The sequence below is a fragment of the Microtus pennsylvanicus genome, chromosome 7, assembly GCF_037038515.1.
Source record: "Microtus pennsylvanicus isolate mMicPen1 chromosome 7, mMicPen1.hap1, whole genome shotgun sequence".
NCBI classification, from domain to species: domain Eukaryota; kingdom Metazoa; phylum Chordata; class Mammalia; order Rodentia; family Cricetidae; genus Microtus; species Microtus pennsylvanicus.
In genome coordinates this window covers 94,336,614-94,355,827 of record NC_134585.1, presented here as the reverse complement: position 1 = coordinate 94,355,827, position 19,214 = coordinate 94,336,614, and the positions used below count along the sequence as shown (strand labels likewise).

The following is a 19,214-nucleotide window of genomic DNA, read 5'->3' as shown; positions in this document are numbered from 1 at the left end:
GGGGGCGGTTCGCCGTTTTCTGCCTGGCTTCTCAAGTCTTAACTCTTGCCTAGGAGATCAGGTTTTTACTGATCGTAAGGAAAGTTTTCGTCCCTGTTCCCGTTAACCAACTATCTACCTGTCAGCCCTGGGTTTTTAAAACTTGAGGTATGCGTGTGGGCTTCTTTTACTGCAACACTAACCGGCTTGTGAAGGATTGACTCTGACCGCCAGATAGCTTGGAGCGTGTGCACGCGCACAAAAACTTAAAAAAAAAAAGCCTACCTTAAGCAGTTTTAAGAGAACAGCCCTTAAATACTACTTGCATAATGGTAGATCCTGAATTAAATAATATCCACATGTCTGCGGACATCTCCATATCTCCACGAGCAGCACCAGCCTTCTCTGCACTGATGGACAGGTATTTACAAACTGCAAGTTTAGACAGGGATGCTCACGGGCATGTCTTACTGTCAGCGATACACACTTGCTCTACTAAACAGACACTAGTACTCCTGACCACAGCTGTCGTTTGTCCACTGGCCTGCCAGCACCAACGCCTATTTCTTAAGCATCACGCGTTAGGTCAGTTGATAAGTTTGTATACCTGTTTTGTGATTTTTAGTGTAATTTGGTTTGTATTTGGAGATAATTTTCTTGAACACTAGTGAAAACAAAGTACAGCGTTCTCTAGCATAAGCTAAAATAATTTCAAGAAGGTTAAGATTGAAAATGTTTACCCATTAGAGTGAAAGGCCATACTGGGCAATTAAAGGACAAAGCATGAAATTGTGGATTGTTTTCTAAATTGACTTCACTAAAAGGGACAAAAGCAAGAAAGATAGGTTTAGGTTTTGTCAGTGTTATATTAATTCCCTTGATGCAAATTATAATATGAGATCAAAATAAGTATTTCAGGTCAGGTAGGGGCGCACACCTTTAATCCCAGCACTTGGGAGGCAGAGGCAGGTGGATCTCTGTGAGTTCGAGGCCAGCCTGATCTACAAGAACTAGTTCCAGGACAACTAGGGCTATTACACAGAGAAAGCCTGTCTTGAGACAAACAAAAAGTACTTCAGAAGGAAACAGAGGAAAGTCCAACACGTGGGCTAATTCCTGGGTTCCTTGTAACTCATTTTGTATGGCATTTCAATAGTTTTAAGAAAATATTTGCAATATGTTCTGTGTGTGTATGTTGTCATGTGGTGAAAATGCCTGTGTGGGGTTGGACATGCATGAAGAGACCAAAGGATGATGCAAGACCTTAGCAGGCTCAGGCCAGGCAAGAGTTTTGCGTTGAGAAGCGAAAGGGGCACAAAGTCCCATTTTGAGAAGTTATTATTTGATAACTGCTGGAAGAAGGGGGGGGGCAGTTTCCTCTAAGATTGTGGCCTCTAGTGTGTGAACTTCCATACAGAGAAGGCCACACATCCAAGAGTACATGGGCCTTACAAACTGTACTTGATGGGGTTTCTTTAAATAAAAAAAAAGAGGAGGAGGGGCACAAAGTTGGGTAGCTGTGGAAGGGGAGGTGCGTCTGGAGAAGCTGGGGAAAGGATGAATATGATCCAAATGCTTTGTAGGAAATTCTCAAAGAATCAATAAGAAATGAGAAAAAATAATGTTCTCAGCGTACTAGTACTGCAGCAGCTGCAAAGGTCACTGGGGTGGAAGATTTAGTAAGCTTAAACATTCCATTAAAGGGAAAGGAGTGTCCTTTTCAAACAGGTCACTGTGGGCTACACTTGAATGTTTCTCTGAAAAAACAAACAGGTATTGAAAATAATCCAATGTGACAGCATTGAGGCATGGGAACGAGGAATGGTGGCTGCCTACAGGAACTGCACTTTATCCATGACTCATGCGAAAGTGGGCTCATCGTAAAACTGTGCTTTGGGGGAATCTCTCCTCTCCCTCTGTCTCCCTTTTGTTCCTTCTCTCCGTTCCTTTGTCCTGTTTTCTGCAGAGGATGATGCAGTAAGAAGGCCTCCCCAGAGGCCCGTCCTTTGGTCTAGGCTTTCCCAGCTTCAAGGATCAGGAGCCAGTAAGTTCCTATGTATCACAAGTGGTATAGTCTGTGGCAGTAGCCTACAGCTGCTTGAATGGACGACCCAGTATCTGTATGCATTACAACATTACAGTGGAAAACTTAGTAAGCAGAGTACAATCCCTGGAGGTGCCTATGTAACTTGCACAAAGGAGTCAAGAACCTGTTCAACTTCTGAAAGAAATAAAATAACGTGAAGAAGCTACTTCTTGAGGCTCATCCTGATGTCTGAAGAACACGTGGTTCTATGGTAATGCACATTCAAATTAAATGCCCGACTATTTAATACTGTCTATTGCTTTTGTAGCTCAGTTCTTATTTAAAAGTTGAGTATTGTCTCCTATCCAAACCTAGGTTAGCAAAGGCAAAAGCAATTGGAAAGCAGTGTGAAGTCTGTGGTGAAGCCATGATGAAACCTGCATTTAAAGAGATTTCACAATTCCAAGCCCTGCTTGTTTTCAGTGATCTGTTTTGGATTTTAAATGCTGGGCCTAAGAAGGAAATTCAAGTTTTGTTGTTTAATTTTCAAATGACCTCTGGGCTTTGATCTAGATAAAACAGCTGCCCAGAGATTTGCATCAGGTGAATAGTAGGTCTTGTTGTTGTTAATGTTGCTTTGTTGCTTTGTTTCCTTTTTTTTAAAAAAAAAAAAGATTTACTTATTAATTATGTATACAGTGTTCTGCCTGTGTGCATACCTGGACCCCAGAAGAGGGTACCAGATCTCATTACAGATGGTTGTGAGCCACCATGTAATTGCTGGGAATTGAACTCAGGACCTCTGGAAGAACAGTCAGTGTTCTTAACCGCTGAGCCATCTCTCCAGCCCCATGTTGCTTTGTTTTCAATATGTATTGGGCCTGGAGAGATGGTTGTGGTTGAGAACACTAGCTGCTCTTCCATAGGACTTAGGTTTGACTCCCAGCTTCCATATGGAAGCTCACAACCATCTGTAACTCTAGTTCCAGGGGATCCGATGTCCTATTCTGAACTCCATGGTCACTAAGCATGCATTTGGTGCACATATGTATGCAAGAAAAATACTTCGAACACTTGGTCCCTAGCAGATAGCTTTTCTTTGGTAGGCAATGGAAACTTTGGGAGGTTGGGGTTAGCTGGAGTAAGTGGTACTGGGAAGTGGGCCTGATAGATAATAGCGGAGTCTTAACTTCCAGCCTGAGCACTCTGCTCCTTGGTTGATACCATGTAACATATTGATTCCATGTTCCTGCTCCCCTGCCACCCCCAAAACGTAAACTAGTCCTCTATCATGTCCCCACTATGATAGAATCTCCCTTGTTAAGTATTTGGTTACAACAATGATGGAAGTGTTGAATAGAGTAAATTCCTTCTGAGAAATTGCTGTGGTAACCTTGACCTTGTAAAGCACAGGGCTTTGAAACTTCTTTGTGGATCAGGACACACCTTTAATCCCAGCCCTTGGGAGGCAGAGGCAGGTGGATCTCTGAGCTGAGGCAAGCCTGAAATACAATAGCGAGCTCCAGGTCATCTAAAACTATATAGTGAGTTCCTGTCATGAAAAAAACAAAACAACGAATTGCATTGTGGGAGGAATGTGGGAGAGTTTAGACAGGTGAGGCCCAGAAGCCTGCTATGACCTTAGTGCGTAACTATGGTGACTGTGGAAGGGCAGAATGACAATACAAAGGCAGACAGAAAAAGCAAAAACAAAGCAAAACAAAAAAACCAAAAGCCAAAACCGTACCCATTAGGTTTCAAGGAAGAACGGAGACTCTTGAGGATTGCGGCAATTCTCCCACAGCAATCATTAATAAAGAAAATTCCCCGCACACTTCCTATTGGCCAATCTAGAGGAGTGATTTTCTCAATTGAAGTTCTCCCTTCTCAGATGACCCAGCCTCATAGCAAACTGGTAAAAAATAAAATCTAAGCAGGACAAGCCCTTCAGCTTTTCTGCCACAGCACAGGAACACTAACAACTCAGGCCCTGGCAGAAGGCCCTCTAATGTTCTTGGCATCGCCAGTATTCTTGGGGTCTCTATTGTAAGTTCAACTTCATTGTCACAGATTTACACAGTCTTTCTTAGAACCTCCCTCCAGGAAGTATGACCCTGCCACACATTGTCTAACTGTGTGGCTCTGTGGGACTTGTGAGTAGCATTCAGGACCGTGGGACTCCTGTATTCTGCATGCCTACAAAACCAGCGCAGTGTGGCTAACAATGTCAAGCTCTGCTGTTGGCTTGAGATGCAGCCCAGCCACACTTTGTGATGGGCCCTGTATAATTCCTGCCTAGAGTTCCTGCTCTGACTTCAGGGTGGACTGTGATTATTAGGTTGTGTAAGCCAAGGAAACCCTTTCCTATCCAAGTTGCTTTTGGTTGTTGTCTTTATCATAGGGATAGAAACCAAACTAAGATAGGCAGGACTACCCAAGACTGTTGGAGCCCACATGGTGCCGCCGTGAGTCTTAGGTGATAGATATGGACACAGGGTTTGTCCTGTGGGGTTTAGGTTATACTTCAGCTCAATCTTTAATTTTTCCATATTTTCTTTTGGAATGGGAATATTTACTCCAGGTCACTGCATGTTGGATACACACACACACACACACACACACACACACACACACGTTGTTTTTTGTTTAATGAAGGTTCACGGTTAAGAGATTGACTTGACTCTCAGAAAAGACTCTGGACTTTTGAATAGAGTTTCCCCACAATAGGGCCTTTTGAAGTTGGACTGCATGAATTTTGCATTTGTGATAGCCATGAGCCCATGGTGTCTTGGGTAAATTGTCACAGTTCGAATGTAAAATAACCCAAAATGGCTCATGTGTTTGAACTTGACCACCAGGTGATGGTATCCTTTGGAGGAGATTCTTGAATCTTTAGAAGATTGAACCTAGCCTAAAGAAGTGGATTTCTGGAAGGGATGTTGTTCGTGGATTACAGCCCAGCACTGCTTTCAGCCCAATCTCTCTGCTTTCTTGTTGAAAAAAAAATCAGCAGCTACACATCTCTGCCATCACGAACCAAGCTGTACCAGGTTCTGTGTCTTCCTCACCATGACAGATCTTCCCCCTCGGACATGAACTCAAATGAACTCTGAAATTTTTGTCCTATTTTGGACAGAGGGATAGGAAAAGTGACGCACATAGCACTATAAAATGGATGGAATGTATAATTCTAAACAGTGCACACCTTACTATTACATCCAGCGCAAACATTGGTTTACCCTAAAATGTTTAGTTTCAAACGAATGTGAAAGGCAGTCTCGAAAGACAGTGACGTCAGCTTTTGGCTAACATGCCAACTCTGTTTCTGATTATAGAAAAACGCATCTAAAAGCAATCATGGGCCGCCGTGCATTGCAGGCTCCCACTGTTCTCTGGGCGTTGAGAGCAGATGAGCTGCGAGCGATGCCGAGTTCCTGCTTGTTGGCCAGCCATCAACTACTCAGAGTTCCTTCCCATTGGAGTTAGCCTCACTTGAGTCTTCCTTGTCCATTCACAGGGAAAACACGCTCTCAGTAAGCATGTTGATTCTGGTGAGAATTAGAAGAAAAGAGAAATGTGATTGTTTGCCACAGGAGCTTGCAGAAAGAAAAAAAGAAAAGAAAGGTCGTGTTTTCTCATTCTTGCTAGGAACTGGCTTCCAACCCAAACGTCCAGCTGTAATTGCTTTGCTGTTCTTCTGCAGTTGAAGCCGTCACACAGCACGGCAAAACCCTGCTCGTATCTGTGGTGCTTCATCCGGGGAACTAGAAAGTGTACGATGAAGGAATTCTACTGCACTCCTCTGCAGTCTAGACTGGAAGTTGCTGGAAATTGATAGAGCCACACTAGGAGGAAAGGTCACACATGTGAGCATGTGCCCACATAATTTGCTGGTGTGTAAATCAGGAAAGAGTTTAAATATATGGGAAATACTTCTGCACTGAGAATATTGCTCATAAAGGACTTCGAGTGCTCTTTGCTTATTAAGTCAAATCAGTGTTTTTATGCTTCTCTTTGTATGGAGCTGCTTCTGATCTGTCTCTGGACAGGAATTTAAGCGGCCTTCCTTCAGTCTTGCATTTTTGGTTATATTTTAAGTGTGTGTGTGTGTACTTTTGCGGGTGTGTCTGTGCGTGGAAGACAGAGATTGACCCTGAGTGTCTTCCTCAATCAATTTTGCCTCAACTTTTGTGATGTGTCTGCCACTGAACCCAGTGATTAACATTTTGCTAGTCTGACTGGATAACAAGCTCTGAGGAGCTGCCTGTCTCAGCCTGTGAGAGCCTGTGTTAGCCTGTCTCAGCCTGAGTCAGCCTGTGTTAGCCTGTCTCAGCCTGTCTCAGCCTCTGTCAGCCTGTGTCAGCCTGTGTCAGCCTGTGTCAGCCTGTGTCAGCCTGTGTCAGCCTGTCTCAGCCTGTCTCAGCCTGTGTCAGCCTGTGTCAGCCTGTCTCAGCCTGTCTCAGCCTGTCTCAGCCTGTCTCAGCCTGTCTCAGCCTGTCTCAGCCTGTCTCAGCCTCTGTCAGCCTGTGTCAGCCTGTGTCAGCCTGTGTCAGCCTGTGTGAGCCTGTGTCAGCCTGTGTGAGCCTGTGTCAGCCTGTCTCAGCCTGTCTCAGCCTGTCTCAGCCTGTCTCAGCCTGTGTGAGCCTGTGTGAGCCTGTCTCAGCCTGTCTCAGCCTGTCTCAGCCTGTGCTAGCCTGTCTCAGCCTGTGTCAGCCTGTCTCAGCCTGTCTCAGCCTGAGTCAGCCTGTGTGAGCCTGTGTCAGCCTGTCTCAGCCTGAGTCAGCCTGTGTGAGCCTGTGTCAGCCTGTGTGAGCCTGTGTGAGCCTGTCTCAGCCTGTGTCAGCCTGTGTGAGCCTGTGTCAGCCTGTGTGAGCCTGTGTGAGCCTGTGTCAGCCTGTCTCAGCCTGTCTCAGCCTGTGTTAGCCTGTCTCAGCCTGTCTCAGCCTGTGTTAGCCTGTCTCAGCCTGTATCAGCCTGTGTGAGCCTGTGTCAGCCTGTGTGAGCCTGTGTCAGCCTGTGTGAGCCTGTGTCAGCCTGTCTCAGCCTGTCTCAGCCTGTGTTAGCCTGTCTCAGCCTGTGTGAGCCTGTGTGATCCTGTGTTAGCCTGTGTCAGCCTGTGTTAACCTGTCTCAGTCTGTCTCAGCCTGTCTCAGCCTGTGTCAGCCTGTGTCAGCCTGTGTGAGCCTGTGTTAACCTGTCTCAGTCTGTCTCAGCCTGTCTCAGCCTGTCCCCTTTCCACTCCTGTGAACACTGATGTCATAGATACATATTGCCAAACCCTACTTTTTTTGTTTTTTGTTTTTTTTCCCCCCGTTAGTTCTGGGAATCCCTAATTTTTGCATGGTAGATATCTAACCATCTAAGCCATCTGCATTTTGGGGCTATTCATATAACTGAGAAATAGTTACATGGTTATTTAATCCTTAACCTCTATTCAGGAATCCAAGCATGAGGTTTCACTCTGCTTCTGCTACACAGTGCAGGCTTCTTTTCCAGCCCGGTCTCCACCAGACCGGTCGTGGCTGTGACGTGAGAAGTGTAGAGAGTGACTCCATCCTGAAGGTCCCCAGTGTGATGCAGCCTTCCCTGTGCTCATGCCACAGTTCTGTCTAGTCATTAGGCCTGGAGTATGTGCAGAGGGGATTTAACAGAAGCAGTTTCTTTTGGTTTGTTTAGAAAACACTTCCACATTCTCAAGGGTTGAAGGCTTGGTCCCTAATTCTTGATGTTAGTTTGGAAGATGAAAACTCTATGAGGTGACCTAGCTGGAATTAGGTCACAGTGGACATGCCTTTGAAGTGTGTAGCTTGTCCCGGGACCCTTGCTACGTCTCTGCTTCCTCTCAGTCATCAGACCACCCTTGCTGGTACTTCTATCAGCATAATCTCTCAAGCCCCACAGTAGTATATTAAACTCTGGAAACTCAAGAGTTTTTCTAACCCAGAATTCCAAGTCCTTTCATAATCCTCCCAGAACAACATGCTCATGTCTTTCACAATAATACCACATAATCATGGCACCAACTCCTAGCTTAGTTGGTTTTCTCTTGCTGTAGTAATGATAATGACCAAAAGAAACTGTGGTAAAGATCATGACCAAAAAGGGAGGAAGGTTTGTTTTTGTTTTGTTTTTTTTGTTTTTTTTTTGTTTTGTTTTTTTGCCTCCAAGGTTTCGGTAGTCCACCATCAAGAGAAGTCAGGGCAGGAACTCAAGGCAGGAACTGAAGCAGAGACCATAGAGGGACATTTCTTACTAGCTTGCTATCCCTGACTTGTTCAGTTTGATTGCTTATCCTAAGGCCACCTTCCCAGGGATGGCACCAACTACAGTAGACTAGGCTCTTCCCATCAACCAATAATCAAGAAATTGTCCAACAGGCTTGCCACAGGCCAAGATGATGGGGGCATTTTCTCAGTTGTGGTTCCTTCTTTCTAAATGATGCTAGCTTGTGATGAGTTGACAAACACTAACCAGCAAAGACGGGCTATAGTTTGCTTAAAATTTTAAGCAGTGAAGAATATAGAGTTTGCTTCCAGTTTTTAATATTCACAACAAACCTACTCTAAATATCCATGTACAATTTTTGTGAGACACTAGGTCTTTACTCTCTTAGACTAAACATGTACTGTGTAATTGTGTAGATGAGTGTCTGGTCTCTAAACAAACTGACATGATGTTTCTAGAGCATCCAAACCATTTTATATTCTCACCACCAGTGTATGCATAATCTACTCCTCCCAGCCCTTGCTGGCATCTGGTATTCTATTTTTATTCTACGCCTCTTGATATATTTAAAGTGGTAATTCATTTGGTTTTAATTTGCATTTCCCTAATGCTCAGCGGTGTTGAACATAATTGTATAAGTTGATTGACCATCTGTGTATCTCTTTCTGGCTAAATGTCTTTTTAAAAGTGTGTATTTACTTGTTTTAAGTGTATGAATGTTTTGATGGCATGCATATGTATCATGTGCTTACCTGGTACTGACGGAGGTAAGAAGAGGATCAGATAACCTGGAACTGGAGTTACAGATGGTAACTCATGTGGGTGCTGGAAACTGAACCTGTGTCTTCTGCAACATGCGCTCTTAACCACTCAGCCATCTCCCCATCCTCCCTAAAGGTTTTTCTTTTTTTATGTCTTGTCTGTATTCTAAGATAAATTGTTTAGAAACTTTTACTGCTGATTTTAAAGATTTTTTTTAAAATTAGGACTAGTTTATTTGCAAGTAAGAGCCCCAATTTCCTTTGGTTTAAATACATTTAAAATTCATTCTCCCCTGTAATAGAAACCTAGGAAAAGGCACCTCCTGGTCACGTGTGTAGAGGATGCTGTCTCCTTTACTGTGTGCTGTTTCTGTTACTGGAATTGTCTTTTGCCCCCAGGTGGCTTCCAGAGTTCTAGTCATTCCATGTGTTTCCTAGGAAGCAGAGGGTAGAAAGAGGGCACAGGCTGCTCCATTACAGGTCCTGTTCTCAAATCTTCTATTGCTTGTCTTACATTTCCATAGGGTAAAGAAGTGATAGAAAATGATAGCCACTGAAATTATTATACATTCATTATAAAAAAGAGTTTAAAGAAGTGAAAGATGTAAAATAGAGAAATTCAAATTCTCTATAATTACATCTTCTGGAAGTAATTATTGTTAATAGCTCGGAATATTTTCTGCCATGATTTTAGAAATTCACTAAAGTTTAATTTAAATATTTCTCCTTTCGGATACATAAGCCTGCAATTAGTAAGTATATTCTTTTGTGCAGCCATCACCATAATTTAGGTTTCTCACACTTCCGTTTCCATTTCTGAGGTTTCTGTGTGGATTCCAGTACTCGCCCTCACCCTCGGGGTGGGTGTATGGCTTCCTCTTTTCTCCCTACCTCGTCTTTGTGTCCTCCTAACACAGTTTTTGCAGAGGGAAAGCTTTAATGCAGAGGAAAGGCTGTTTACTTCGGGGATAATGCTTTAGGTAGAAAATACCAGTTACCATGTTACACGTGGAAATCAACAGATCATCCCCTTTCCTTCTCATCCTTCATGTCCAATTCATCCCCTGGTCTGTCTGCACCGCTTCCAAAACTTCTCCCCAATTCTCTTCATTTTTACGCCATTACCAAGATTCAAACCACCATTATTGCTCATATAAATAGTCTCCTTCTCGTATCATGTGACCTCTTACCTTAACTGATTTCAAAGGTTACCCACCACACTTTAGATAAAATTCAGTGTCTACCACAGTCTGTGAGAAACTGCCACATTTGGCTTATTGGAGTCTGATAGCACCTAGCTGCTTTAATCTCTGACCTTCTTTCTACCTTCCTCCTTCTTGCCCTCTGCCAAATGTCCCATGGTTTATTACCTCATTTTCTCTCTTTCTCTTTTTTTCTTCTCTCTCTCTTTCTCTTTTTTTCTTCTCTCTCTCTCTCTCTCTCTCTCTCTCTCCCTATTTTTTTTTTTTTTTTGGTTTTTCAAGACAGGGTTTCCTTGTGTATCTGTGGCTGTTCTGGAACTTGCTCTGTGGACCAGGCTGGCCTTGAACTCACTGAGTGCTACTATTAAATTCCTATGCCACCATCATTCCTTGGCTTGCTATCTCATTTTCTATATATCCTGCTTCCTCTGTATCTGCTGGTGTCTCCTGTGACTCCACCCTTCTTCACCCCAGCATCCTTAGTTTGGTTGTCCCACCTAGATTTCCTGACTGACTACCATCCAAAGGCTTTTTTTTTTAAATATTTATTTATTTATTATGTATACAATATTCTGTCTGCATGTATGTCTGCAGGCCAGAAGAGGGCACCAGACCTCATTACAGATGGTTGTGAGCCACCATGTGGTTGCCGGGAATTGAACTCAGGACCTTTGGAAGAGCAGGCAATGCTCTTAACCACTGAGCCATCTCTCCAGCCCCCCAAAGGCTTTTTATTAACAACAGAAACAACACATTTTCACAGTGTACCAGATTATTCCACAGCAGTACACAAAGCAGCAGCTGATGTGACAACATTCTGTAGCACAGTAGGCTTATTGTTTTGGTAAGTACTCTTTAAAATAATGATGAAGGCATGGTATCGTAAGTATATGTGTCTGCAACCTAGTTATTAGCGTCATTCATCATGTGCTGTGCTCTGGGATGACTGACAGCCCATTAGGTTTGTTTACACGTCACCAGCACTAATCTGAGCTGTGTTGTGCTGTGTTAAGGTGTAACCACTGTGATAGCTTTAGGTGTGATGGCTAATATTTATTGTCAGCTTGATTAGATTAAGAAGCACAGAAGGCATTGTCCTGATGGGGGTATGCATGAGGGGGTGTTTCCAGAGATGACTGATAGAGGAAAGACAACATACCATGAATGTTGTGGGCACCATCCCACAGATGGGATCTTGGAAACACAAACAGAAAAAGGAGAAAGGAAGCTGAGTGGCAACTTCCTCCTCCCTCTGCTTCCTATTCTGATGGAAGGTGAAAAGCAGCTTCCCAGCGATGCAGACAGAAGCGTATTCCACCCCTGAGCTGTGATTCCACCCTTCCCTACCATGCTGGTTCACAACCACCCATAACCACACTGCCAGAGCAGTGCCCTCTTCTGGTCTCCTGTGGCACCAAGCACCCACGTGGCACACAGACACCCACACAGAAAGTAAAATGAATAAACCTAATAAAAATTTTAAAAAGTAATGTACATTCAAAGCACATGCACCCTAGAGAAAACAACATATCTCAAAGCCTAGGGAAACACAGTGAATATATTAAAGTGGCCACCTCAGATGAGAAGGACACAGCAAAATGAGGTCAAGAGGACTGGGGAGAACAAGGAATGAAATATAATGAAGGAACTCAGAGAGGCTCCGGAGAGAGTCTGCAGTCTGTGTACCTGGGAGCCGGGTAATCACGGATGATGCATGCATTTCCTAATTTTCGGGAGGAATGCTTAAGTAATGTTCCCAGCAAAAGCATGTGCAGATTTGTAACAGAGATTTTGGTAAGATTTCAATGGCCTTATGTAGAGGGTACATAGATAGCTGACTGATAAAAATCTTTGAGTGTATTCTTCCACCAATGTATTTGAAATTAAGTTGCATGATGTAATCAGTCTAGAAAAAGTTTAAAAAAATTAAACTATGGTTATTTAACACTCAAAGGGAAATACACTGTAAATCTAGAGAATGCAAAGATGCTTTATCGAGGACTGCATTTGGGGTGGATTATGTAACAGGTTATTGTAGCTTAAGTCCTAAAGAAACTGTGAAGCATTCCAACAAATGTATTAATACAGACTTTGAATTTTAACCTACATTGTAGATTGCTATATATCATAGCTTGGTCATGTCTCTGAATAAATGCATCTTTTAAAAATGGAAGTATAGTATAATTAACTCTGTACATTCCTTATGTAGAGCTGTTTTTATAAGTATGCAGAGCAAAGTGTCCTTACAACAGAATTCAGAAAGGTACGGACATATCTCAGGGTCCTGCCAAGGCCTGGAAAGGAGACTTGTGAGTGGGTGGAGCCCTGCTTGCACTCACAACAGCCCGAATGCCCGTGGCTGAATTCTAGCAAGAAAGCATAGTAAATAAATATAGAGCCCTTTTCATCACACAGTTAATAATCACCTGAAAGCTTGGTTTCATTGATATTAGAGCTTCTGCTCAAAGCAAGAATGATTTCCCTAACTTAGTCACAGATATAATGAAATATCTGTGTTAAGGACTGGAGCATGAATTCCTCAGGACACTGTCACAGAGGAGGAGAGCAGTGGAGGGCAAAATGTAGTCACTGAGATGGCCGGGTTTGTGAGCACAGGAGATGGCCTCTGTGAATGCACAGACATGCTCAGTGTGGTTGAAGAGGGACAGCAGGAGCTGTCATTCAGGACAGAGGAACATTTCGTTAGTAGGTCATTCTCTGACTGCACTAGAATGACCCTACAAAAACCAGGTTCATTATGGATCAAGGTTATATTCTAGTGCTGTCTGGGCTACAAAGATTGCTTCCTGTCCTAGGACCACAGCTATCCTGACACGGCGACAGAGACATGGTTAGGCAACTGCAGTGACAGATCCTGGGAGGCTGGGACGGTGCCTGCCTTGTTTTCTATCCCTAACATTTAGCATCCCATTAGTGCACAGGAGAGTCTAGTGAACATGTAAATAAATGCAAATGTATGCTTAATGAAACCCGGTGCCTCATAGTGAGACAGTCAAAGGGCACTGCTGATTGGTACAAAATCACCGAATTCTGATAAAAACAGGAGTGATCCTGCAGACTGCTATACGCTCTTTAGAGTTCAGAGACCCACCGAAACTCCTGAAAACAATCAGAGGTTTTATGCAGACCATCTGTAATCTATGCAAATGGGATGGGATGTTGGGAACACAGGCAGCAACTTTAGTGATCTGGGCAATGATCAGCCCAAGGAACGCAAAACAGGAAGAAGATCTTTGGTAGAAAATTAAGAACATGAGAGTTCAAAGCATGCTGGGATAGAGCGTGATGGAGTGTGAGTCTGAAAACTAAATTCAGTCCCCACGTTTGAGTCACTTAACATAATAAAAATGCAGCTATGGTACACAAATTTATATAGATAATTGTCTCGAGGAGGAGGGGAGCAAGTTGTCAACACACCAAGAGCTTACTGTTTACCAGACTCGCAGTACCAAAGACCCATGACCAGTGAAGAGCAAAGGGAGACTTTAAACACGGTGCGGAGGCGGAGGGGGGGTGGAGGGCGTTGGCAATCTAGCTTTGAACTGGGCAGTGGTCTCTGTCTTTATACAACAAGGAGTGAGAGCCCTTGGGATCACATATCTGAGGCTAGATGTTGAGGACAAATAAGCAGCTAAATTGTTAAGTTTATCCTTTCAGAGGGATGGAGTACACATACACACCATACTCACGGTCATACACACAGTACACACACATATACACAAAGGTAGAAATATATTTTCTTGGGCAACTCGGACCATCATAAGCATCAAAACTGAAGTAGCAAACAGTAGGTTATTGGGTAAATTCTGGGTCAGGTCATACCCTTGTCACCTCCCAAGAAACCTTAGGTAAGTCACTCCAATCCACTCCAATCCACTTTCATAAGATCAAGCTGTAAAAATGGCTGTCACAGGAGAGCCTGAAATAGCCAAGGAATGCTTTAGTAGGTAGTTCAGTTAAGATATGACTCATGAAAACTAAAATTACGTTATTATATAAACAAAAGAATGTTTTGCTACTCATGCAAACGGCTTGGTCTTTAACAGATTACACCCTAGGAAACCCGCGGGAAGACGTAAAGAGTGAAAGTCTGTAAAGAGTCCACAGTCAGCACTGGCAGTGAGAGAGCAGCCTGGTGCCTTCACAACTCTAACCTTCTCCTCGCAACAGTGTGTGGTGGCGGAGGAGGGCCTACGGGTGGTGCCCACCCAGACAATGCCCACTATTGTTATCTGGTTCAAGGGTACAGTGGCCCTCAGCATGTTCTCTTCTTCTTTTTAGTTCTGAAAACTATACTCTCTGTTTTAACACTACTTTAACATGCAGGCACTATTAAAATTTCTCCACCAAGGGTGCAAAAGGAGATATTTAGCTTTAGGACAACGTTTCTTAGATGCAAGAGGGGCTTTGAGCGTGACTCTTGTCCTGAGCCACCACAAGTTTTCTATGCACTTGTGGAACAACGGTGCTTTAAAACTTTTATCTTCACTGGGATTAGCTATCTTACCACCATTTTGCCTCTTTTAATTTAAAAAGATAATAAGAGAATTCCATGTGCACTGGGATTCTCTCTCAGTATTTTGAACAAAGAAATCTATTGAGTCTCACATTTTTTAGAAAACTGCCCACCAGCTTTACAAAAGAAATAAGTGTACAATGCTTCTTAACATTATTTAGAGAAAACTTAGAAAGAAATATGTGTCAGTTACGATTCTCATAATATGATGGGGCTCATTTCAAGTTTGAGCGTGATAAAGAGGGATCTCTGCTTTTCAGAAGACATACAGAACCACACTTACACACTCCCCATGAACTGTCACCAGCAGCAAGATGTAGCAACAGGCACTTCATCCTGGAATGGAACACTTTTTACTTTTAACTTTCCAGACACCATCTAACAAGACTGCGCCTCTGTAGCTTTCCTTGAGAGACAGAACAACATCCTCTGTTTGTTCTTACTCCAGGTCTTCTTGTTGGTTCCGAACCACCTGGCTGCAGACGGAAAAGAGCTGGTGCAGGACAAAGAGAGTGTTCAGATTGTGTGCAAATGGAGGAAGGGAGGGAGAGACGGAAGAAAGCCCAGGGTTCAGTATGGAGGATGTTCACACATCTGCCTTTTGTAGTACAGAAGGACTTGGTGCAAGAATAGCATCACTACTATGTGTTATCCAACCAGAAAAAAAGGCCCTCCCAGGCAAGTTCAATAGCAGGAACTTAATATAGGCTCCTGTTGTAGAATTTCTAAAGTTATTCTATATTATTGTGACCAAAACCTAATGAAAACCAAGAAGGAGAGCAGAGAGTTTATTTGGCTTACACTTCCATGTCCATTTTTGAGGGAAGGTGGGCAGGAACTCAAGGAAGGAACTTGGAAGCTGAACAGAGACCACAGAGGAATGCTTGCTCCCCATGGCTCAGTTTGCTTTCTTGTACAACCCAGGACTACTTTTTCAAAAGCGGTACCACCCGCAGTGCCCTGGGGCTTCCTACGAGTAATCAAGGCAATGCCTCACAGACTTGTCCACAAGCCAGTCTGATGGTGGCAATTCTTAAATTGCAGTTCCCTCTTCCCAAATCATTCTGGTTTATGTCAAGCTAAAAAACAAAACAAAACAAAACAAAACAAAAAAAACCCCAAATCATTACAATGCCTAAAATATGCTAACTACCAAAATAAAAGAATCTGGTAAGTGTAATTATCTGGTTAAAAAAAAAAAGGTCTGAACTCACTTCTGGGGCTTAAAATTCCAACAATTGTTGGGCTCAAAAGCTCACTAGTATCTGAGTTTGGAATCCCTCCAATCCCTGAGCGCCCAAGCTCAGTACTTGAAATCCCACCAGTTTCCACCCTTGATATCTCCCAAGCAGAGGCATCCACCCTCCTGTGTGTTTCTCAATAAGACTCTCGTGTGAGGCTTGAGTGGTGTGACACTGTGGTATCCCTTGGCTCTCAACTGCCAGGATACCTTTCCCTTCAGAACATGCAGCACTTCCCATGGGGGAGCCTTTCCCTTCAGAGCTGTAACACAGTAAAAACGTTTTATGCCTTGCTTTTCTTCATAACTTTTATCTTCACCCAAATTCTCATTTGCATATGGATATGTAGTGGTTTGAATGAGCAATGTCCCCATGCGCTCAGGTATCTGAGCACTTGGTCCCCAGTTTGTGGTGCTGTTGGGGAAGGTTTAGGAGATGCAGCCTTGCTGGAGGAAGCATCCCTGGTGGCAGGATTTGAGAGTTTTCATATCTTCACTCCACTCTAGTTCTCTCCTCTGCTTTGTGCTTACAGCTGATGTGAGCATTCAGCTCCCTGCTCTGCCTTCTCTGCCTTCCGGTTGCCATGCCTCCCAGTTGCCATGCCTTCCAGTTGCCATGCCTCCCAGCCATCATGGACACTTAGTCCTTGGAACCAGAAGCCCAAAGAAACTCCTCCTTCTATAAGTTGCCTTAGTCATGGCGTTTATCACAGCGACAGAAGGTTACATACACAGGGTGCAAATGTGTGTGTGTGCAGATCTCTATACACAAATTTTGATATTTACTGTGTGTTGCTCTTCACTAGATTTTAAACACCCTGAAAGCAGGACATTTCTTTTATCCTTTGTTTTACTTACTTCCAGGTACACAGCAGATACTTAAGACATGCACCTTCCTTGAATGAAGAGATATTGAATGATACAAAGTACAGATCTTTTCTTTTTAGATTTGATAGGATATAATGTATACACTATAGAAAAAAATCAATAAAGAAGCCTCTTTAAAGAGGCTTTCAGGCTGGAGAGATGGATCAGAGGCTACTCACAAGTGGGCTCTGGGGACTGAGGGTAGGATCCTGTAAGATGGCAGGGAAGAGTTAGCTCAGAGGACAATACTGGTCACCACAACAGGACAATGGGACAGGTCTATGCATGCACATACGGCACAAACAAAATCTTTTGTAGTTTTCAGAGGTCATATTTCTAACATCCCCTGAAAAATGTGTAAAGTGCTCAACCCTTGGCTAAGTCCATGCAGGAAATACATATAAATCCCAATGCTTACAGGAAAAGTAAGGAATTTCTAGTTTCTTTGTAAACAAATTGAATAGTGTTATCTTAAATATGAAAATGGATAATCTCATTAAACTAAGCAGCATTGCTAATGATTTTAGAATGTGGTTGGCTTGGTAGTCATGAAAATTCACAAGTATGTTTTTCATTTATTACAGGCTACGGTACTCATATTCTTAATAAGCAAATTAAATATTCCACATTATAAAATTACTCTTGGACAATATTAATTCAAATCTTCCCAACTTGGAAGTAAGTCCCAGTGAATCAATGATGAACTTTTTATACTTTATTTGTTTGCTTTACGTTATTCTTTTCGTTGTTGTTGTTGTGGTAGTCCAGGCTACTCTCAAACTAGCTATGTAACAGAGTGTGGACCTTGAATTACTGAGCCTCCTGCTTCTTTCACCCAAGAATTAGAATCACCAGCATGTGGCACCATGATTCAATTTATACTCTTCTATAAAAAAAGATATAACTTCTCAGAATCAACTTCTGTCTTGGTTTCATACTTAACGCCCCGTGGTCATGATAAAGCACTTGTCACAATGCTCAACAGAAGCTCCCAGACAAAGTCAAATGAAAGAATGAAGCAGATTTCAAACACATGTTTATTAAAATCCACAGCTAAGTTCATTGCTAGCAGCTGGACCTCCAAAGCAGAACAGCAAACTTAAGCGCACAATAAATGGAATGACTTCTTTTACTTTGTAAAAGAAACTACAGATTCAGCTGGAAAGAACGGGGGAAGAATCTGTGACATTCATCGTGGCTCCAGGCAAAGCCTCGACTTTGTAAGTCCCTGGCAGGTGAGCATCCCTGCTCCAGTTCATGCCTCCTCCTCTGCCAACACATCATGCTGTATGTACTCATGCCTGCCCAGCTCTGTGTTGGGAATAAAGTTATTGTCCTGATGTTTAGTGTTGGCAACGTAGCATTGCTAAAAGGTCCTGGTGCAATCATTTTCCTGAAACAACTGCAATAGCTCCCGACCACAAAAGGCCGTGTGAATAAAAAGTTCTTCACTTTTCTGTCCTCAAGTGCCTACTATGGGGTAAAAGTTGTTACTCTTGCCATCTCAGAAAAGTACAAAGAACTTCTCCCTATAGTTGTCTCTGTAATTGCATAGAAAGAAATTTAAATCAAAGACAGAAAACCTATCAAGAATGTTGACCCAGTAATTTCTGTACTAGAAAATGTTGCGATAGGAAATATTCTTTCCTTCCTTCCTTCCTTCCTTCCTTCCTTCCTTCCTTCCTTCCTTCCTTCCTTCCTTCTTTCCTTCCTTCCTTCCTTCCTCCTTTCTTTTTTCTTTTTCTTCCTTCCCTTCCTTCCTTCTTTCCTTCCTTCCTTCCTTCCTTCCTTCCTTCCTTCCTTCCTTCCTTCCTTCCTTTTTATTTTCAAGACAGGGTTTCTCTGTAGCTTTGGAGCCTGTCTTGGAACTTGCTTTGAAGACCAGGCTGGCCTCGAAATAATTGTAAACATGAAAACGTACAGATACATATATTGCTCCAAATTGCAATACAAATTCTGACAAAATTAAGCAAATGGGGTTTGTTGAACAAATAATGGGTCTATCACAAAATCAATCGAACATCTCTGTCAAACTCAGTCTGGAAGTTGACAGAGCTAAAATAGCATCCTGGAGGATCTGTTCCCGCCTTAAGGATGTGTTAGAACTGGTCAGTCTCTGAAAATGGACGGCAGATCATCTCCCTCCTAGGTTTCAGTCTGCTTATAATTTAATGCTGTGAGAGGGAGAAGAGGTAATTACCCTCATGTACAAGATCCAGTCACGCTCTAAAATACAGGGAAGGAAAAGTCTCTCTCACACAGGCTGCAGTTTCGAGGCCACTATGCAGTCTGCTCACAGTGTCGTCCAAGGACCCCAGTTTGCTCTGTTTTCTGGGGCCCCACCTCCAGACCCTAGCCTCCCAATCTTCAGTTACGT

The 19,214-nt window shown here is 43.0% G+C and overlaps 1 long non-coding RNA gene across 1 annotated transcript; it reads left to right on the top strand.

The window, feature by feature from the left end:
- The first annotated feature begins 11 nt into the window (after positions 1-11).
- On the top strand, positions 12-9,184 carry LOC142854950 (uncharacterized). Its single transcript, XR_012911390.1, has 2 exons — positions 12-147; positions 4,864-9,184. It is a non-coding gene; the product is annotated as an uncharacterized LOC142854950 (long non-coding RNA).
- Positions 9,185-19,214: the final 10,030 nt, after the last annotated feature.